At 37.7% G+C, this 23,274-nt stretch overlaps 1 protein-coding gene and 1 pseudogene across 18 annotated transcripts in view; one reads left to right on the top strand and one right to left on the bottom strand.

The window, feature by feature from the left end:
* The window catches only part of NRXN3 (neurexin 3), a 1,555,579-nt gene that overhangs the window by 438,061 nt on the left and 1,094,244 nt on the right, over positions 1-23,274 (top strand). The window lies entirely within an intron of this gene.
* On the bottom strand, positions 18,056-18,925 carry LOC102756282 (annotated as a pseudogene).

A 23,274-nucleotide genomic window follows, 5' to 3' on the forward strand; every position in this document is an offset into this window, starting at 1 on the left:
GGTGGTGCCCCACCCCCCCATCAGCCCTACCCTGAGCATGACAGCGGGTGGCATCGCAACCTCCTGATCCGCCCTGCTCTGTGCATGACAGGGGGCGGCGTCCCAACTCCCCAATCAGCCCTGCTCTGAGCCCGACCAGGGGCTGCACCTAGGGATTGGGCCTGCCCTCTACCACCCTGGAGCAGGTCTAAGCCAGCAGGGCGTTATCTCCCGAGGGGTCCCAGACTGCAAGAGGGCACAGGCCAGGCTGAGGGACCCTCCCTTCCCGCCGAGTGCACAAAGTTTTATGCACTGGGCCTCTAGTTAATACAATATGGAGATACTGGCGGAGAGGCAAGCTTAATGAGGAAATGCTAAGTTTAGTTTTGAGGGTATTGTATGGAGCTATTACTTTTATCTAGAGCTCAGGGTTGAGTTCACATAGGTGTCTGTAGCTGTAACCAGAATATAAGGAATATAGTGACACTGATTGAAATTAATAAAGTCAGGTAAGAAAGAAAGCAAAACAAATAGGACAATAGATTGAAAAAAAAGAATTCTGAGAATCACTAATGTTTAAGAAAAGAGTGAATTTAAAAGGAAAAGTTGGAGAGGTAGGAGTTCAGAGAAAATGGTATTGTGGAAGCAGAGAAATAAAGTCTCCAGGTGGGTGGTGTAGTCAGCAGGGCTTAGGGCCAAAGGGAGAACCAATAAGTTGAGAGCTAAAAGTGCCATTGTAGCTGAGAATTCAGAGGTAGTGGGAAATTTTGTTTTACTTTTAAACCAGAAGGACTTTATCATTTTGAAATTCGGAGGCAAAAAAGCCAGTATGAGTGAAGAAGCTAATGATATAAGAAACATAAATGTTGAAACAACATCCCTAGGGAAAATTCCAAACTTTAAAAAATATATTCATTAAATATAGTACAAAGGAGAAATATTACTAAGAAATATTTTATAGACTTATATTGAGTGCTGTAAATTTTTTTTAAATGTATTTTTATGTAATCTTTCAATAATTCATGCTTTGCAGTTATACTCTCCTTTCCCTAATTGATTAGCTCTATCATTAAATTTTACTGAAGTTGTGGGCTTGAGGGCCTCAACATCTATTCGCTATAATAAAATTTAAAAGCCACAGTTGTAGAACAGTGAAACTTAGGGGATATTTTTATGTGATTAACTATGGAATGCAAACTTCATATATTTCAAAACTAAAAGATACCAAATAATATCTAGAAGACAGTGTCCATTCAGTTAAGTTCAATTCAATATAAGCCATTTATTGAATGCTTTGCATTTTTATTGACAGTAATATGACAGGATATTTTGTTCTCAAAAAGCTTTACATCTTCTCTGTTTTGTGTGTTTCTTGTACAAGGGATTTATAGCAACTAATATTGTTGATGAGAAAAGATTTATGTACACAGAACACTTGAAGAATCTGATCATGAAGAAATGTAGCAAAATTCTATTATCACATGTCAGAGTCAGTGGTACAAGCAATGTGTAGTAGTATCTTTCTGGAAGGAAGAGTCTAGCATGTATTGGTGGAGATTATCTCCATCTATCAGCTCAGTCTATATGGTATTCTTCTCTAGACAGGCTTCAACTAAATTACTTGTATTTACAGAAGTGAAGGATAAATGCGAATGAGGGAGATTCAAGATATCAACATATTGTTTGCTCCTTGAGGACAAACGTTGTCTATTTATCTTTGTATCCCTCTTGGGCCAAGGCACCATGGCTGCCGTTTATTAAGTGCACAGTCAGTGCTGACATGATTACATTTGGCCATTGCATTAGTGCAGCTGAGGCAGGTTGGGCCATGGGCTTTGTGGATGCTTTCCAAATAATGGTGCTAATGATGAAAAACATCAAGGTCCAGACAAAGTGATTTGTGAGAGCTCTATCTATGGAGGATTGGAGTGAAAATGTCCTTATAAGAAATGAGACTAACTGTGGGATGTACTATCAGTAGGAATTGGCCTCACTCACTGGGCTCCTCCCTCCCTTGTAATAGTACTGATTCATAAAAACACTTTTTGTGTGAATGAGTGAGCCAATTCTGGTTTAAGATGGACAAACAATAAAGAAGTAGCCAATGTCTCCTCCATAGCAGTTTCTTCCAAAAGAAATTTAAGGTTAAGAGAAAGCTTATATGAAAAACATAAAGTGAAATCCACAAAACTGGTTCTCACCTATCAGGGTTTATCACACTGGCGGTTTCATGAAACTAGTTTTGAAAATGACTGCTCTGTGATTTTTGCTAGCGTTTAGTCCCTGTAGGCAAAAAAAGCATTTCTGAAAGAGATTTGTGAAAATTGTGGACTCTGATAACACTGCTAGTGTTCAGGTTTTTCTCTAATGAACAGCTTATCAGTAAATGTGCTCTGTGGTTAATTACCGCATTAGGGCTTATTGGCATAAAGTGTAATAGAATGCCCATTATCCTCATGTAAATTTGGATTTACAGCAGGTTAAATCCCCTGACCTGAAATCTAAGTCTCCTGTCATAAATTAACAGACCTATGTACTAGCTCGTTGGGGATTGGCAGTGACAAAGAACCCCAGGAGTGGGTTGAATGAATCAAACCTGGGTGGGTGAGACTTACTCTTTGGAATGTCTCAAAAAGGCTGGTGGAGCTAATTGTGCTACAGAGTCTGTTTGGCGTTTTTGTTTTGTTTTGATTTTGTTTCATTTTATAGGGTAGTCAGGCAGCCTAAGCAATGGTTCAAGTTGCTGTTGATGCCAAGGGGTGTCATTCACCAGACAACATCGGCCATTTGGAGGTTGTAGCATTCAGATGGAGCTGTGTTAGCTGTGTTGTGGTTCCAAGAGACCTGTCAAATGAGAGGGTGGATCCTAAGGTTTTCCAGGCAGTTTGGTTAGCCCAGGCTGCTATAACAATGATCATAGTCTGGATGGCATAAGCAATAGACATTTATTTCTCACCATCCTGGAGGATGGGAAATCAAAGATCAAGACGCCTATATTTTGATGTCTGGTCAGGACCCTGTTGATGGTTTGTAGACAGTCACTTTCTTGCCATGTGCTCACATAATGGAAAGATAGCTAATCTCTCTAGTGTCTCTTCTTTTAAGAGTATTAATACTCTCATGATGGCTCCACCCTCATGGATCAATTATGTCCCAAAGACTCCACATCAAAGTACCATGACACTGGGAATTACAGCTTCGACATCTTAATTTTGGTGGGGACCCAAAATTTAGTCATAGCACCAGGGAAGGCTTGGGACTCAGAGCAGGGGAGTTCCAGTCTAAAAAGACCAAGGTTCATTGTTGTCTTGAGTCTTTGAGGGGGAATGGAGCACAAGGCAGCATGTAGAGGAGAAGCCAGGCCAAAAGTAGGTATATTAACAGGGCAGAAATGAGTGTCACAAAGTGGCCACATGGTAGTCTGCTGGTCATAAGTGCTCCCTGGATTTGCAGACCTAATCCTATGCTCTTAACCAGAAACTGGAGCAGAGGTGGCTCCTGGGCCTCCCCTCCCTGCCAGGACTGATTCAGGAAAGAAGGGAGCTCAGGGCCCTGTGGGTCTCTCAAATTACACTCAGTTGTCTTGAGATTAAAATAAGGCAGGAGCTGGTCTGACATAGTTGAAAGCCTCATTCAAATCTATTTGCTTTATAGAAGGAGATTGGTGTTTGGTGTCTAGGGACTTCAAATACTTTTGTAGGGACTGATTGATTTTTTTCTACAAACAATGGGGAACTTTCTGAGCCTCGGAGCCCTGGCTAATGTACCCTTCTCCCAGCACAATGAAATTCATAATTAACAGCGAGAGACTCTCAGCATCTCCAGGATAGGAAAATCATTACTTCAGTTGTCTCTTCAAATGAATCATTAGTTCTCATAAAAGAAAATAGAGCCTTTCATGCCTAACGCATGGGTCCAGGTAATTGTGGTGAGGAATAACATTTCTTGCCACAATGTGAGTGTTTATGTGGCTGGGGCCAAATAAGTTGTGGTTTTGGTGCTGATCCATTAGTTGTGAGTGTGGTGGATGAAAGTTCTATAATAGGTCCCAGGATAAAAGGAGCCTGGTATTTATAGACTGTGAGAGAAAAGGGAATTGGGAAGGCAGGTGACTTGTCAGCTTTACACTGATGACTTTTATGTCTTCCAGGTCACATTCAAATGTGTTGCTTGAAGCAGGAAAAAAGTAGTTCTTTCTGTCTCATCCTAAATTCAGTATCTTGGTTGGAAGTATCCATAGGAAGCATCCCTAAACCTTCATAATTTTCCATTACAAAAGAGGAGCAAGGCATTCTCTGTTTAAGGACAGTACAAACTGTTTCTGGTGCAAGATGAAATCCAAGAATCACTTAGGAAAAGCAGGAACATGGAGGTAGCAGTGTGTTCTCCAACAGCAAGTACTCAGTGTAGGATGATGAACAATCACAATGGTAGCCTAGTAGGTGGTACCTGGGGCAGAAGCGGCACTTGCTCATTGAATGGCAGACCATATGCTGCTTTAAAGCTTTCTCTGGTCTCCTTGTGCTGTGAACTGATTTAAGGCCCAGATGAGAGGCAGAATTGAAAAACATTGCTTTCCTTTAACCTCACCTTCTTGACCACTTGGCCTTTTAAGCATTGTAGACAAGAGAGATCTAAATGAGACTCAATCCAGGATCATCTTATATCAACCAAAGCATGGGAGGGAAGAAATAAAGGGGTGAGAGAAACCTAAAAGTCTCATATACAGAAATAACTCAGAGATGGTTGTCCTGAGAGTCAATTATATAGAAAATAGTCAAAGGAAGAGAGTCCCAAGAAGGCCACATGCAGACATCCAGGAGAGTTACTTTTTATTTGTATTTATTAAATTGTTGTCCCTCTAAAAGACTTCTGCCCTTCTAGAGTAGTTTCATTGGGTCATTGATGAGTTAATTTTGCCCTAGGCCAATTTCAAAGCTTAAGGATAGGGAGAGAAGCTTTGAGCTACCCCTGGGGAAATTATAGGAGCAAAAAGTTTTATTTTTTTTGCAGCTCATATAGATTAATGGTGGTAGAGTTCCAAAGGATTCTAGTGTCAGAGGAAATAACTACCCCTGAGTTGCTATGTTGCTTTCTAGTTCATGTTTTAAAATTTTACTATATGCATGTATGCCCTTAAGCTATGTGTACTACAATTTCAGTGTTTAAACTTTGCATAAATGAAATCTTACTGTACATATCTTTGTACACTTATTTACATAACATTTTAAAGATTTATCTGTAGTGATTCATGTGGATTTCATTTATTCATGTTAACTGCTATTTAGTGTCCTATTATAGGAATAGACTCGTTTCACTTATTTTACCCCTTCTAGTGTGGCTAGATTTTTTTATAGTTCCCAGTTGTCAATATTACAGGTAAGGCTATAGTACATGCTTCTGTATGTTTTTTTAACTCACATCTGTGTCAGAATTTATCCAGGATATATACCTCAATGTGCAGATACCTGCTGGATGTAAGCCAGGTGTATCTTTTTACTTTACCAGATAATGCCAAATTGCTCTGCAAAGCAGTGTACGGATTTTAAGTCCCACGAGTAGTATTTAAATGTCCCTGTTTCCTTGTATCCTTGACAATATTTGGCATTGCCAGTAATTTAGATAATATAGTAAAACCAACTCAATAGAGTAGAAGTCAGATTTACCTTATAAAATATATACCTGTGCTCTTCCCCCATTTCAAGTTCCCTATTCCTACTGAGAATTTAGAGACCTCAGGGTGTATAAATTGCATGTTTTCTACCTCACTCCTTTCTTATTCTGCTAGGCCCCAGTGAGAGGCCTTCCATTCAGGTGTCAGTTTGGAGCTGGTTTCTTGTTTACCAGCAGAAACTTATTGTCTTTCCACTTAAAAGTTCTGCCAGTCCTTACAGAATTTTATTACCCATATCCCAATATCTCATGTGTACTGTCTTTCAAAAATGTCAGGATATATGAGAAGATTACAGTTTGAATACCTGCATGCAGAACATAAAGCAAAATGCAACCAAATCCCAAAGCAGAAATGATGACTGAATGACTGAAAATGAAGGCACTGAAAACTATTATAATAGGATGTTTTCATTGAAAACCTCTTCCCCCAATATATTCATTGTCTACCCAGTTTAGGCTTTCTCCTCTGGGGTGTTAGTGGGGAGATAGGAAATTATCATGGTCTTTCTAAGAGTTCAAATTGTGTGATTAGCATTTGAGTCTCTCAGACATATGGCTTCTAATAGTTACTCTCTAATGGAAAGTCATAAAGTTATGTCTTACAGTCTTTGTGGACCATTTAATTGACCTATTTGATCATTAGTAATAATGTGAATCCTCTAATGTACCAGTGTTTTTCTTTTATTTTACAATAGTTAAAACAAAATATGTATTGGTTATATGACAACAAAACTTTATTATATAGCTTAACATGGAGATAGAGCTGCACAAAAGAAAAAGTTCCTGCCCTTCATTAATCAATTAATTAATTTTCATTTGATAAATTACTTTCAATAGCATGCCAATGTATAGAAAATTACTAAAATTTTAGGATCAGTACATTGAGATTTTTCTAGCAATTGTTATATCAGTTTTGCTTCTATGTCAGTGGAAGTGAAGTTGGATGCTACACTGACCTTAGAGACAAGAAGTAGTTTGACAAGGATGGAAACTTTGATATTACTTAATTATTGGGCTCAAATAAACTTATGAGAATGTTTTAAATATATTTTTATTGATTTTAGAGAAGAAGGGAGAGGAGAAGAGAGATAGAAATATCAATGATGAGAGAGTATCGTCAATCAGCTGCCTCCTGCATGCCCCACACTGGGATTGAGCCCGCAACCCATGCATGTGCCTTGACTGGGAACTTCCTGGTTTGTGGGTTGATATTCAATCACAGAGTCATGCTGGCTGGATAACTATGATAATTTATTGATTACTGTATCAAATAACTATGTAATAAGTACTTCTGTATGTCAGGTACTGTGCTGAGTGTTGGTGATAAAATGATTATCAGATAGTAGATATCCCGTTCCTTGTTGAGAGCTGAGGTCTAGTTTCCATTGTCTTTTGTATCAATGTGGTTTTTAAAGACATGAGATTTCATAGCCAAATAGAAGGATCCTTATATCTCTATGTCTTTTACATTTAACTTGAACAGTTAGATTAAGAATTTCTGATGTCTGACTTGAGATCACTTATGTAAGTATTCTTCTATTAGGTTATAAACATTTTGACTGTAATAAGAATTTTTATTATAAATATGTCTTGTATTCAGTGTTGAAAGAGGAAGATGAAGATAGAGACACAGAAACACACAGAAAGAAATAGCATGGAGTGGGCATTTAATATGCAGGTGCATACAAAGAGAGGTTGAAGCAAGGGCTGGAAATTGATAAAGTATATAATTTTCATAAGAAAATAAATCATCTTCAAATAGTGTTAAAATGTTGAAAAACATTTTCCCCTTAGTGTTATTTACATTGCATCTTTCTTCAGTTTAATTAAATTCAGTTTACCCAATGTATATTAAATATCAGTATGTATGCACCACTACTATACTAGTTATAGGGATAAAAAATTAGTAAACAGTTGTTCCTTCCTTCAAGGAGCCCACAGACAAGTGAAAAATATTTACAAGCAGGTTGAAAATAATTGTAATATGATGAAGAATAAAGGTCTAAAATTAGAAAGATGTTTAAAATACTATGTGAGATTTCTGGTTATGGTGGATAACTTTTATCAGAGTGGACCTGTCACTAAGAGCAACTATAAAAACCAGAAAGAGCATAAAAAATGATCAGTCTGAACCATGTCAGAGATCTATCAAGGCAGAGAGGATTTGAAGAGCCAAGATACTGAGAAAAGACAAGGGAAGGATATAGAGGTGAGACCAAAAGTCAGTATATATATTCCCCTCAACACATTTTCCAGGAGGCCAAGGAAGAAATGGTAATCAAGAGGCTGGGAATGTGAGCCAATGTTTAGTAGTCTCATAAAGCTAGGGAGACAAAACTTGAGCCTAGATCTATCCATGGGGGAGGGGGGGGCTCTTAACAAATACTCAGGGTGACCCCTGGCCCCTTCCTCCATCTTTAAAGGTGGCAGCATAGCATCTTTTAATATCTCTTTCTGTTACCACTTTTATATCAATAACTAGAGGTTCAGTGCATAAAATTCATGCATGAGTAGGTTCCCTAGACCTGGCCAGCAATCAGGGCTGATAGGGGCCTTCTTCCCCCGGCTGCCAGCTGCTGGATGGGGCTTTTCTTCATTATAAGCTACTCCCTGGTGGGCAGCACACATCATAGCAAGTGGTCGAACTCCCAGCTGATCAAACTCCTGAGGGGAAAATTTGCATATTAGCCTTTTATTACATAGGATTACTTAGATTTTCACTTTCTATTGATGTCCATTGCTTCTGCACTTCCATCTGAGAACATCTCCCTTTTGCCTAAAGGCCTTACTTTAGTGTTTTATTTAGAGAAAATATGCCAGAAATGCATATTCTCATTTTTTGTCTGCACATATTTTCTATTTTTTAAAAAATATTTTTACTGATTATACAAATCTATCAGAGTTTTAAGAGAAAGAGAGATTGGAAAATGCTATGCTGCTAGCTTTGATGATGCAGGAAGGGGTTAGGAGCCAAGGAATGTGGAAGCCTCTAGAATAGTGGTTCTCAACCTTGGCTGCACATTAGAATCACCTGAGAATCTTTTTAAAATCCTGATTTTCGGGCCTCATCCTCCAGAAATTCTCTTTCTTTGTTATGGGGTAGGGCCACAACATTAGTAACAAAGAAACAGAATTTCTGGAGGATGAGGCCCAAAAATCAGGATTTTAGAAAGATTCCTAGGTGATTCTAATGTGCAGCCAAGGTTGAGAACCACTGCTCTAGAAGCTGGAAAAAGGCAATAAGAAATGGATTCTCCCCTAGAGCAAGCATGTCAAACTCACTGCCCATGGGCCACATGCCTCATTTATTTGGCCCATGTTAGCCTTTGAGTTTGACATGCTTGCCCTAGAACCTCCAGAAGGAGCAAGCCCTGCTTACACTGTTACTTTTAGCCCAGGACAGTCCATTTTAGATTTCTGACTGCCAGAACTGTCCGATAATAAACTTATGTTGTGTAAGCCCCTAAAAAGATAACATGTGATGAAATTTGAAATATATGTAAAACATTTTAAAACATAACAAAAATAGCAGAACAGCCAGGAAGAGAGTCAATGGAGTTTAAAGGGTCTAAGGACCTTGAGTTGCCAGAAAAGTGGTAAAAACAAGCTTTTAATTAGGAAAATTGTCAGAAGAAGAAATGGAAAATCTATCAAAGAAGTCAAATTTGTAAATAAAACTTCCTTTCAAAGAGAACTCCTGACAATATGAATTCATTGGTGAAATCTTCCAAACAATTAAAGAAAAGATAAAGATGTTGCATCAAACTACACAATTAGACCAATGGAACAGAGAGTCCAGAAACTGACCCACATTATACAGATACTTGATTTATATTCAAGATGAGTCTGCATAACAGAGGGGAAAGAATAATGTTTTCAAAATATGGTTCTTGATCAATTGGGAACCTTTTTGGAAAAAATACTAACTTCTGACTCATGGCACACACATAAAACAGCTCTAAGTAAATTGTCTATCTAAATGTAAGAAGGCAAAATAATAAAGCATCTAAAAGAAAATATAAGTGAATGTCTTCATGGGCAATATTTTCAAACAGGGCACAAAAAGTACTAACCATAAAAGAAAAGATTAAGAAACTAAAACTCTATTACAATTAAGAATGTTAAAGGACCCCATCAACAAAGTAAAAAGTTTCAGAGTGGGAGAAGATATTTGTAATACATATATGCCATAATGGCCTCTGATCCAGAATACTAGTATATTAAGAACTCAAAAATAAATTAGACAAAAATCAGTTTTTTAAAAAATTGGACAAGAGGCTTAAACTGGTACTTTACAAAGGAGTATATCCAAATGATCAATGAATTAATGAAAAGATCTCAAATGTATTAGTCAATAGGTAAGTTTAAATTAAAACACAATGTAATACCACTATGTACTCAGTAAGTATTGGAGAGAATGAGAAATCACTGAAACTCCCGTACATTGGGATTGGTACAAGAATTTTGGGAAAATTGTCCAAGCATTTTGGAAAGTGTATTGACAATATCTACTAAAGCTAATTATGCATACCCTGTGATCCAGCAAATCCAGGCCTAGGTAGATGCCAACAGAAATGCATACATATGCACATCATAATATGCATGCAGAAATGTTGCTAAGCACACTAAAACAGTCCCATACTGGAAGCAACCCAAATGGCAATGAACAATAGAATAAATATTGTGTTATATTCACAAAATGGAATGTTGTATAACAAAAAAATGAATGAATTATATACAACACAAATAAATCTCACAAACATAATATTGAGTAAAACAAGCCAGAGTATATATTTTTCCTTTTATATAAAGTTTAAAGCAGGCTGCACTTATTAATGGTATTATAAGCCAGTTATCTTTGAAGAAGAATGGGTTGAGTGGAGATAGAAGGAGGCTTTTTGGGTGCTGGTGTTATTTATTTCTTCGTCTGGATGGTGAGTATAGAAGGAGGATCACGCTGAAGATGACTTGAGATGTTGAGCTTTGATTTGTGCACTTTTGTAAATTTATTGTTTTAATTAAGTAAGAAGTTTTTGAAACTATTTATTAGCCAAGAGGGAGGAATGATGTATTTTATTTGGAGACGGCTTGAAGAAAATATGAAAATTGGCCATGATTTTGCCAGACAGAAGAGATAGGGAATGAATGCTTCATTAAAGGAACACTCTAAGCCAAAATATGCAGTAGTGGGAACATTTGTGTTATTTTCCATGAGTATTTGAGTATGCCTAGAACAGTGATGGTGAACCTTTTGACCTCGGCCTGTCAGCATTTTGAAAAACCCTAACTTAACTCTGGTGCCATGTCACATATAGAAATTTTTTTATATTTGCAACCATAGTAAAACAAAGACTTATATTTTTGATATTTATTTTATATATTTAAATGCTATTTAACAAAGAAAAATCAACCAAAAAATGAGTTCGCGTGTCACCTCTGACACATGTGTCATAGGTTCGCCATCACTGGTCTAGAACATGGGGCATGTATGGGGAGAATGGTAGCAGATTAGGCTATAGATTAGGTTGGATCCTGTTTATAGAGTCTCATAAGCAGAACAACTAAAGAGAATGACAGATTATTTTTCTAAAATTTATTTTTAATTTTAAAATTTTCCTTATAAGAAGAAAAGACTGCGAATCATTTTTAAATTTTTGGAAATAGTTTTCAGAAAAAGATAAAATTACATGAACATATACAGAAGCTGAAGTCATCCACTGAACTATGATGACTTCATAGCAGAGGAAGGGGCTTTTGAAGTATCTGAGACCCTGCTCTTCTGAGAGCAGGAATCACTTCTAAGAGAGATGGCAGATTATTGATCAGAAACTGTAATGCCGGATTTTGGATTGGACTGCATTTCAAATACCACCAGATAAAGACTTGTTTTATCAGTGAATTCTGAATTTGAAATTTGGTCCCTCTTTTCCTGTGACCTCCCTCCCTCTCCAGTTTGTGTATGAATGCAGAGTATTCAGTCTCATTTTAATTAACTTATTGATTTATAGCAACCCAAAGTGGACTGGTTTGATTTTTATCATCTTGCACCAATGACTCCTTTGTTGTAGTTATTGCCTGTTGTTGTCCCTCTCCTTTACAGGTATCATTAACTGACTTTATCAGGTTTAAGAGGACCTCAGTGCCTGAGATGGCTAGTCCACCTCCTCAATTAGCTTGGCCATAATGAGAGGGAATGCACCCTTACCTGATACCTTAGTACTTCAAGGTAGCTATGAATTGGCAGGAAGGGAGCATAAACACACTTCATTTAATTTATGAGTTAATTATCCAAGGATAAAAGTATTATCAGAAACATGGTGACTGCATAGGCAAAGAACAGATGTAATGTTTCCTAATACAGCTTCACTTGGCACCCAGGGTCCTTATGGCAGCAGGCAGCTGTGAGAGACACCGTTCATGTGGGGTTGAGTCCTTCCAAATTGTCTTGGCAAGCACACTTCTTATGACCTTGCCTTATGTGATTGGGACTTTTATGTCACATTCTGAAAGCATTCACATTGATAATCGCTGCATGTCCAGTTAAAGAAATGTTTTCAAATACTGGAATTTCCTGGCCCTTGACCCAAATGTGGCATAGCAAGGGCATGTCCTCAGCTGGAGGGGATCAGCATCCCTGTGCAGGTAGCCTGGAGAAGTAGTTTTGGTTTTAGCTTTGCCATGCTTTAGAAAACTATTTGCCATATGGACGGACACACAGAGAGAGAGAGAGAAAGAGAGAGAGAGAGAGAGAGGGAGAGAAATATGCAGGACCTGGCTGGAATGGGTTTTTTCTGAATCTTTACAGCAAGATTCTACCCATGTTTTTAGTTTTCAAAATCAGTGAGATACTATATGTCAGTGATTTGTAAATTGCTTGCGGAGACAGACATCAATTTCCTTGATAATGACAGAGAAGAAAACTGTGGGGTTTTTTTTTCACTTTTGGTCCTAAAACATTTTTAGGTAGTGACATTTCAGTGAGGAATGGGCTAGGGCTAAGCTTATTTCATTAGTGATTTGAGCCTAAAGGATAGTGACTAGACCTCCCAAAGCAGCTGACAGATTCAAGAGAATTATTTTTGGAAAAGCGGGTCTTCTATTTTATTTCTCATCTCATGTGTGTCCTGATGTCAGTGATGGAGATGAGGTGGGAGATTAGGACATACTCTTACCCTCAATACGTGATACCCCTTTGCTGGTTCATTCCAGTATGGAATTGGGTGGGGTGTGCCAAACTAATCTTGAACTGGTTGTCCACGCTCTGTGGTATCTGCTCCAATTGTCTGTTCATTCACTGCTCCGTCCATTTCCCCAGAGCCATAGAGGAGTGTGAGCCTGCCTGCATCACATAGCATCAGCAGAAGGGTTGGTTGGTGCAGGGGCAGGAAGACAGGCAGGTGTTCACACCGAGGGAAATAGGCAAGGACCCTAAAGACTGTGATAGCTTGACAGTCATTGCACTGTTTGAGCCTGGGCCTTAGTAAGGTGGTTGCCTCTACTCATGTGGAATTACCTCAGTCATAGCCTGATCCTCAATCTGGCAGCTTCATAATTTTAATTTTATCTCATAATAATTTTAGCTAATAATAATAACAATGAAGAAGAATTAGAAGTAGTAGTCAACAATGAATCGGTCACTTCTTATATACTAAGCAGGGTCCTAAGTGATTACATTATGAGCTCATCTAGTCCTCACACTAACTCTAAGAGATAACTACTGCCTTGTCATTGGGGAGAAAAAAGAAGAAAATCAAAGCACAAAGATAGTTCGCTCAAGACCACACAGCTAGTAAGGGTTGGAACTGGGATTTAAATTCACACAGCCCGGTTCCAGAGCCCATATTGACATATTGATAGCTATTATGCTCTACTTCCTCACTAGCTATTTATCAAGAATTATCAGAAAATGAGCACTTGTTTTTCAGATTAACTAAAACTCACTAGTAACTTTTTAGTATATCAGGTTACCAACATCTTAAATTATTGTAGAGGGAAATCATTCTAGAGCTTTGCTGTCCAACACAGTACCCACAAGCTACATCTGGTTACTAAACTCTTGAAATCGGCCTGGTCAGTAATGAAGTGTGTGTAAGTGTTAAATATATACTTAATTTTGAACACTTAGTAAAAAAAAGTAAGACATCTGATAAATAATTTGTTATGGTGATTACATGTTGCAATGATAAAAAATTGGATATGTTAGATTATATTTAATGTATTATTGAAACTGAAACTCAGTCATTCACCTGGATTAGCTTGTGGTCAGCTTGAGGCAGTTCATTCATCATTTGAATTGTGAAATCAGAGCAAGAGGTGTTGGTCCATTTTAGGGATATTTAATTTAGAAGAACATGCTGAACTATTCTTATTCCAATGGAGTGCCAGAAGAACACAGAAAGGGCAGACTAAACAAAACTATGTGCATGCAGATATATAGGTATTGACAGGTGGTTAGGGCTCAGACAGATTGAGCAAGTCTCTGAAGTATCCCTGTATTAGTGACAATGAGTGTGATGTAGGAAACTGGAGGGCACTTATTTGTGCTTACGGTAGCTGGGGGCCAAGTTGTAGAGAATCTTTGATTTTAGGAAAAGAAGTGCTTTTAGACAAAAGCTTACTTTCCAAGTGTCTCTTTAGAACTTTTTTTATTGATCAGAATGTTTTGTCATGGTTGGCTTCATAATTTATAACATATTAAAATTTCCAAATTTGCTATTTATTTTATATTAGTGATACCTTAGAATAATGATTCTCCAGTGAAAATTAGAGAAATACCTTATCAAACTTGTAATATTTATATAAATACTTTCTAAGGTTGGTTTACTTGGAGAACACCCAAAGATTGATAATGTTACCCATTGAACAATGATTCTCATTTTTCTACTTGGGAGTCTTGTCCTCTTCATAAACCTTTTTACTTTGGGGTTGATAATGGACTGTATCTTGTTTGGGGACCTCTTTTCACTGACTGCATTAACCATAATGATCCTAAAGTTGGAAGAATTTAAAAGGGAGCCAGGATCTAACAGCCAGGGTTAATGGATCTTAGGCAAGTGTTACAATCAGGATCTAGATGTGAGTAGTAGTAAGGAGGCCTTTAGAGGGTGGCAGTAGACTCACAGTTTATTGGGATGTTACATCCTAAAATTGTCACATGAGGTGAAAAAATGATTATAGTCAAATAAGCATTGATAAGGCTTTTAAACCTCCTAAAAGTCCAGGTTCCTTGAAAGCACCAAAAGCAAGAGTTAATATATATATATTTTTCTATTTACATCTCTGCTGAGGCATCTCTTTTCAGGAAATATGAAGGCTGGTTCTACTTGTGATAAGGCAAAGGGTTGGGTGGTAAGTAGATAATCCTCTCATTCCCTCTCATTTTCCCTTGAGGTTAGACAGCTGAATTTGTGTAAGTTATACATAAAAATGATGCAGCTCCCATTGTACTGTTTATTTTGCTATGAGTACATTGATTGGTATTATGCTTTATATATTTCAGGTTCATTAATTCGGTTTTTTTTCCACCTAATGTATGAAGGCAAAGATGAGAAGGCAGTTAAGACATGTCCTTTATATTGAAGAGCTTTAATTCTGGTCAGGGACACACAAGTAAACAAATGGTTATAATGCAATTCGAGAAGTGCTTTAATGAGATATTCTCTCCATGCTTCAGGATCACAGAGGAGGGGCCAGTGGGGCAGTCTGGGGGTCAGCAAAGGCTCTAAAGAGCAACACATATGTCCAGGCCACCATCTTTTCTCACCGGTAACTGCAGCAATCTTCTAAACCCTCTCCTGCTTCTGTTTTTCACTCCTGGTTCTCCTTCTTCTTTAAGGTTATATAGCCCTCTAGCAGCCAGAATATTATTCCTTTTTTTTCCCTTCTTCAAAATTTAACATTTTTTATTGAATTCAAAAGAACAAAAGCTACCATTCCCACAAATTGAAAATAAGATAAGTCTATTTCATAGATATTTTAGTCAGTAATAATCTCTTCTATGCCTCCCCAGGATGTTCCAATATAAACAAACTCACCCTTTATGTAGAAAGGACACAGCATCAATTATAAACAAAATGGAAGATTGCCATATTGAGGTCATACCATATAGTCAAGTACCAAGAAAGTTAAATAGGTTTAACTGAAACTTAGCAAAAGAGTAATTTCTTACTTCATTAACCAGTGAAAATAATCTTCATTTACACTGCCATTTACAATGAGAAACATATATAAATGGTGAATGCTTAGCAAAAAAGTCTCCGTGATTGCATTTTGAATGCTTTCATGACTTAACAATGGAAATATTTACTAACAGCTCTTCATTAAAACATAATGAAATATTAAAATTCTTTCATAGATCAATCATAGAATAAGTAATGAAAAACACCTTACTTATTTAACTAGATTAGTAGTATACTAGCTAAAATATAACTTGGTTACTTATCTACACTTAAGACTTTTATAGCAGTGAATTATAGGCATTTGTTAATTTTAGTTGGGTAAAACAGAGCTATTTCTGAGGTGATGGAAAGTAGTACAGTTGGCCATCAAATGCTTTCCCCCAAGGACCTTGGCCTTCCAGAGTCTAGTCTTCTTTTGACTTTAGGACTTTTCTGTATCCCCACCCCCTATGTTGTACACCCAACTTCTATTAGTCTGGAAGTTATTAGCATGGCTAGGCAAAACATTTTATTCTAACATTTATTTCTACTTCATTTCTTCCAATTATTAAAGAGATTTTGCTTAAGATAAAAGGGCAAACACATTTAACCACGATTTATGGTAATTGTAATTTGAGTTGACTCAATTTTTTTTCTTTGGTATTTTTGTTGGTTGGTTTCAAAATATAGGCCAAGATTCTCAAAAGGCAATCAACAATCCTATGGAAAATGTAAATGATATTAAGGCCATGTAAATTAATCTTCAAAAAAAATATCTTTATTGTTGAAAGTTTTACAGATGTCCCCTTCCATTCTCCCACCCCTGCCATTGACCCCCTTCTCCCCACTCCAGCTCCCTCCCCAGGCCTTCACCACCCTATTGTCTGTGTCTATGGGTTATGCACATATGCCAATAAATTCTTTAGTTAATATCTTCCTGCCTCTCCCCTATTCCCACCCCCCCAATAAGAATCCTCAGTCTTGAATGCTTCCAAATATCTGACTCTATTTTGTTTGTCATTTTATTTTGTTCTTTAGATTCTACAAAATACAGTATACCAAGGGAAGACTAGAAATCAAAAAATCATTTAAAATGTGTTTCAATTTCAGTTGAAAGTATAAAAGGTTAAATTTCTTTGCATCAACACAGTGATATTTAGCAAAGAAAAAAATTTAAATGGAGCAAACCTTAATTTATTCAATTTAGTGTAGATTTTTCTAGTTATATTGTAAAATTATCAACACATTTTTTTTAAAATTTCAGGAATTCAAATAATAGTCATTAAATTACTGGGTAAAAATAAGCCTAACCAATGGACATAAGACACTGGGGAATAGGGGAGGCTAGGGGACTGTCTAGGGCGGGGGAAAAAATGGACACATATGTAATACCCTTTGTAATAAAAAATAAAATTTGAAAAAAAAAATCTAATAATAATCTAAATTTAAAAGCTGATAAATCCTATATAATAAAAGAGAAACATGCAAATTAACCCCCCCTCTGCTATGCTCAAGCCATGCCTACCATCCAATCAGGAGCGAGTATGCAAGTTAACCCAACTAAGATGGTGGCAGCCATGGTGCTGGAGCAAGCAGGAGGCTTGGGTTGCCCCCAGCGATGGAGGAAGCCAAGCTTCCTGCCTGCCCTGGCTTGCCCTCGGCTCAGAAAGATTGGGAATGACTGGTCACTATGACACACACTGACCACCAGCTCAATGCAGGAGCTGCCCCCTGGTGGTCAGTGTGCTCTCACAGGGGGAGCTCTGCTCAGCCACAAGCCAGGCTGATGGCTGCCAGTACAGCAGTGGTGGTGGGACCCCTCTCCCGCTTCTCAGCAGCGCTAAGGATGTCTGACTGCAGCTTAGGCCTGCTCCCTGCTGGCAAGTGGACATCCCCCAAGGGCTCCCAGGCTGCCAGAGGGATGTCTGACTGCCAACTTAGGCCTGATCTCCTGGGGAGTTTCATATACAACAAGCTAATGCTAGCTTGGTCAAAGTCATCTACAAAAAAGATGTCCCTCACACTTTTCAACATAACAAACAAAACTATAAAATTTGTCAAGGTGGAAACTGCCCAGAATTTCTTGAAGTATTGGAAAGTGCAGCGTGGCTAAATAAAAGCATTGTATACTAGTATAAATAGTGTATAAGTGTTTTGTAATACATGGTGTTCTTAGTGTAACTGGAGTATGGCTTACCTATGTATGCACATGAAATATTTAAGAAGCAGAGGAAGTAAACAAAAGCAACTGTTCTCTAAATTACACTTGATCATGTAGATGAACAAGTGTCTGTGATAGTTCATCTTGTTCTATGGAAGCAACACTGGGGGCAACATATCACGTCTGATCCTGTGGTAGTTCCATATTGAGATCATGGCCAGCTTCAGCTGACATTTATTTTTTTTAAATTTTTAATCCTTATCTGAGGATATATTTTTATTGATTTTTGATATAGGAAGAGAGAGAGCAATAGAGCAAATTGATGTGAGAGAGAAACATGGATCAGTTGCCCTCTTGTAAGTATCCCAACCAGGGATTGAACATGCAATTTACATATGTACCCTCACCAGGAATCAAACCCACAACCTTTTGGTGCATGGGACAACACTTCAACCAACTGAGCAACATGGGAAGGCCACTTGCCACTTCTAGAAGCAGCGTATCCACTTGGTTTTGTGGTGATGTTATGGTTGTAGTGCTACTCATTGTCTTCCATTTGTTGTGTTTGAACATTCAGTGTTTCAAATGGGTGTTCAAATTTGTTTATCAAGGCAGAAGTATTTTTAAGGTTCTTACTCCTCAATGTAGCATCCATGGAGTTACCTACTCTTGCCAATAGACTTGGTTACCTTGCCCATTGTCACTGCAGTTTGAATTCTGGTCTGGCTGCTGTAGCATCAAACCTGGCATTCATTCTCAAGAAATTAATTGCTTAGTTCTTCTGGCTGACTGCATTTTCAGCATGTATTCTTGCAACTTCTGTATTGTCTTTCTGAATGGCCTTTTTAATCTTGGCCTTTTAACTTTTTTCTTCTTTATCAAATTTCTTGGCATACCTATTAAACTCTTTTACAACAAACTTCAAGTTAAATAGGTGTTTCTTCAAATTCAACATGGTCTCATGACTTTTCTTGGGAGGTGACAGCCTGGGGCAGTGACACAGGTTTGATGGAGGGCACTCAGAGTTCTGTCTTAGTTCCAACCTGTGGTTGACTGGCAACTAGGTTTGCCCCAGAATAACGGTATTCTTCTTAAAATATAAGAGAAACATACACAGTTCTCTGCTAAAAATCCTCCAGTATTCTTGCTCAGAAGTACAGCCCAAGTTCTTAGGAGGCCTAAGAGACCTTGTAGGATCTGGCCCCTGCCATCTCTCTGCCCTCATCTCTAGTATGCTCTCTGAATTCCCCCTAATCAAGTTACATCAGCCTCCTTGATATTCTTTGACTATGTCATTCACTTGACATCTCAGGACTAAGTAAGCATGTTAAGTAAACATGTTTGCCCTACTTTTATTATTATGTAATTATGGTCTATCTGCCTGTAATTGTCGTTCCCTAAATGTCTACATGGCTTGTCTCACAATGTTTTCAAGTCCTTGTTGAAATATCACTGTATTTTAAATCCCTCCATTGGCTATTCTGCATAAAGAATAACAAGCTTCCATTCCATCCTAGCATTTCTGCTCCTTTTTAGCTAGTTTGGAATAGTTACTAGTATTAGTCTTACTCAATAAATGTTTGTTGAATAATTTATTTTACTTCTCTTGCATGGCTTTTCCATATATTGGCCTAATAAGTGGATGGATTAATGAACGGTGATTATATTGTTTGGCACCAGTAGAAGCTGTTATTTTCCAATGGTCTATTTCTCTGAAATGATTTTATAGTTCTTTATTGGGACAAAAGACTTAATCAGATCTTGTCAGAAACTCTTGGGTTCTGCCAAGATAGCATCTCACCCATTAGTCATCTGTAGTGATGGAAAGCAGGGATAGAGGTTGGGGGGAGAGAGTAAGAGAGGATTGGGCTGGCCCCAAGAGCCTTCCTCACATTGAGAAAGCTTATTGATAATATCTGGTTGGTTTTTAGATTAAAAATATATGTGTATACATGTGTGTACATCTATGTCTGTGTGTGTGCTTTTGTTTGTGTATATTGTATGTGTGTATATACACTTGTATAAATATAAATATAAAGTAAAGAATCAAAATCAAAGATCCCTAAAGTCTAAAGACTTGAACACCCTGAAGGACTCTGAAGACTCAGCAGAACCATGGATGCTTGGGAACTAGAAATGTGGGGAATGCTTGCAGAATTTTTCTAGTTTATTTCTAGCTTCCTGGAAATTACTTTATGCTGAGATCAGCGAACAACAACAACAAAAGTCTTGGCTTTCAAATAGCTTATTATGTGGTAAGTAGAAACAAAGAGCAGGTAAATACATATAAGCTATAGGTGGTGGTATAAATGCTATGAGATGAGGAAACAAAATAAAGCAGAAGGAAAAGAAGATGCCCTAACCGGTTTGGCTCAGTGGATAGAGCATCGGCCTGTGGAATGAAGGGTCCCAGGTTCGATTCCGGTCAAGGGCATGTACCTTGGTTGCGGGCACATCCCCAGTGAGGGGTGTACAGGAGGCAGCCAATCGGTGTTTCTCTCTCATCGATGTTTCTAACTCTCTATTCCTCTCCCTTCCTCTCTGTGGAAAATAAATAAAATATATTTTAAAAAAAAAAAGAAGGAAAAGAAGATAATAGAGATCCATTGTAGATAGCTGAGTTAGTAGGGAGATGACACTTGCTTGATAAGAAGTTCAAAGACCAGAAAATGCAGAGACCTGAGGAGTAGGTGTTTGTTGAATTCAAGGGATATAAAATAGAATGAATTCAGTGAGACCAAAGTTATGTACAGCCTTTAAGCCATAGCAAAGAGTTGAAGTTTCATTCTGATTACAAGGAAATACCATAGGGCCCTTTATAGCAGGGGAGTGACTGATCTGAATTTAGAAAAAATCCCTCTGACTTGTCTATGGAGTATGGGCCAGAATGTGCACCAGTAGAGACAAGAGATAGGTAGGTGGCTGTTCCTGCCATCCAGGCAAGAAAATATAGCAATGTGGAACAGCATAGGAGCAATGGATATGGTAAAAAGTGGTAAGATGTGGGATATATATTGGAGGTAGAGTCAGTAGCATTTATGATTCAGATGTTGGCTGTTAGAGGATATCTTTATTAGTCAAGGGAATCTTGATTATGTTGTAGCAACAAACTACTCCAAAATATCAGAGGCTTAAAACAAGAGAGGTTAAATTTTCTCACTCACATGTCATATCCTTTGTGTGTTGGCTCGTGGTTTGATATTTTTATAATTGTCCTCTCTCTGGGACATGGGATGACAATATTGTCTACCACTGGAACATCAAAAAAGGAAAAGAGAAATTTGGAGGATTTATATTAGAAACAGTTAAGTGTTTGGCCTGGAAATGACACAATTGGCCAAAAGTATCACACAACTCCACCTACCACAGGGTGGCCAAGAAATACAGTCCTATCTTGTGCCAGGGAGTCAAAGGGTCAGAACTACTACTGCACTGATGGCTCCATGATATCTTCCAGGTTTAGATAACTGGTAGTAACAGCATCCAAGTGGGGATGCTTGAGAAGAGTGGGCTTGTGGAAGGTGAAATCAATATTTCTGTTTTTAGTCATGTTTAGTTTAAAAGCTTTTTCAGCAAAAATGTCAAGACAGTTGGGAATGTAAGTCTGATGATCAGAGGGAATATATGGCTAGAGATATAAATTTGAGCATCAACAAAATATATATGATATTTAAAGTAATGGGACTCACAGGATGTAGTTGGAATAAAGAGGGGGCCAAAGGCAGAATTCTGGGACACTCCACAAGTAGAGGTCTTATAGTGGAAGAGCCAACAAAAGAAACTGAGAGAGATTATAATGGTGGAGATTCAGGGGAGTATGGGATCTTAAGATATCCTGAGAAGTAAATCTTGCACTGGAAGATTGCACTGAAAGGTCAAGGGGAATGAGAATTAATCATGGGTTCTGTAAATCTTTTGGTCACTCTTGTGGTGTGGTATGGGGCAAATACAGCAATTTGAAGTGGATCGAGGAGGGAGTGATAAGTGTGGAATTGATGAAAGACAACTTTTGGAAGAGCTTTTTTTGTTGTAATCAGAATGGTCAAGTGGGTTTGATAGTGAAGAGGGACATGACATCAAGAATACGGGAGGTTGGGGGGAGGCAAGTTTGTGAGCAAGATGATGATTGAAATATTTGAAATATTTTCGCTTAAGAGAAAGGTAGTCAAATAGAAAATACTCAGCTATTGGTTGGAGATATGAGTCTGAACATAGGGAAGAATCACAGCTGGCTTAAATATTTAGGAGCTCTCTGCATAGAGTATAAAGAGTTGGAACTGGGAATGTAATGAACTACAACAGAAGTGCAGAGCAAAAAGAGTGGAGAGATCAAGGCTGAGCCTTAGGGAACACACACATTAAAACAATCTGGAGAAGAAAGAGTAGCTAGTAAGAAATGGGAGAAAATAGATTGAGTAAATTGTAAGTCATAGAAATCAAAGAAAGTTTTCTTTTCAAAAAGTTTTTCTTCAAGTTCTATGTTCTCATAAGTATGTAGTCCATATTCCATACTTTCAGAACAAATTTGAAATAGACTCTATTATAGTTGATTAAATATATAGACCAAGAATGGTGAAAAACTTAGGATAATGGTTTTATTAACTCCAATAAATGGGATTGATACTCTTCTAATCTTTTTGCTATTGTTTCCTTTTCTTATTTTGGAAATTATCTAAAGATGATTTAAAGTGAAGCTATTGCTAGTGCCGTATTGATCACTGTATTTTCTTCACCTCCTCTTCCTGCTCCTCTTTCATTATCAATATCATCATCACCACCATCATCAAAATAATGATCATTACTAGACCCCATTAGATTAGTTATTTTGGTATTTAAATAATTTGGTGGGAATTCCTGAGGGGCATACATGATACTATAGAAGGACATATTAACAGCAGTTTGTGTTATATGTTGAGTGCTTACTGAGTGCTTACTTCAAAGATGGACATGATTTTTGCCCTAAGTTCATTCAGTTCAATTGCCTAAGAAAGATAACAGAGAATCTGGAGGGGGGAAAGTACTCAGAGAGGATACAAGTGATTAAGACTACAAATAAATAGGGTTTCAGGAATAATTTGGCATAACTTCTCTATTCAGGTTAGTTAGCTGTAAAAAGCATTTGTAGATGGGTAGCCCTAGAATGGAGATGCAGGGTAAAATGGAGACTATGCCCTGTATATATCTTAACATATATGTCTCTTCCTTTAAGCTAGGAATAAGGTGGTCTTATGACACTTCTCTGGAGTATAATTTGTCTCATTTCCAGTTCTGGTGGTCTGTTGGATTTCTTGGTCCATACCTCTC

This window comes from Myotis davidii, unplaced genomic scaffold, assembly GCF_000327345.1.
Source record: "Myotis davidii unplaced genomic scaffold, ASM32734v1 scaffold309, whole genome shotgun sequence".
NCBI lineage: Eukaryota > Metazoa > Chordata > Mammalia > Chiroptera > Vespertilionidae > Myotis > Myotis davidii.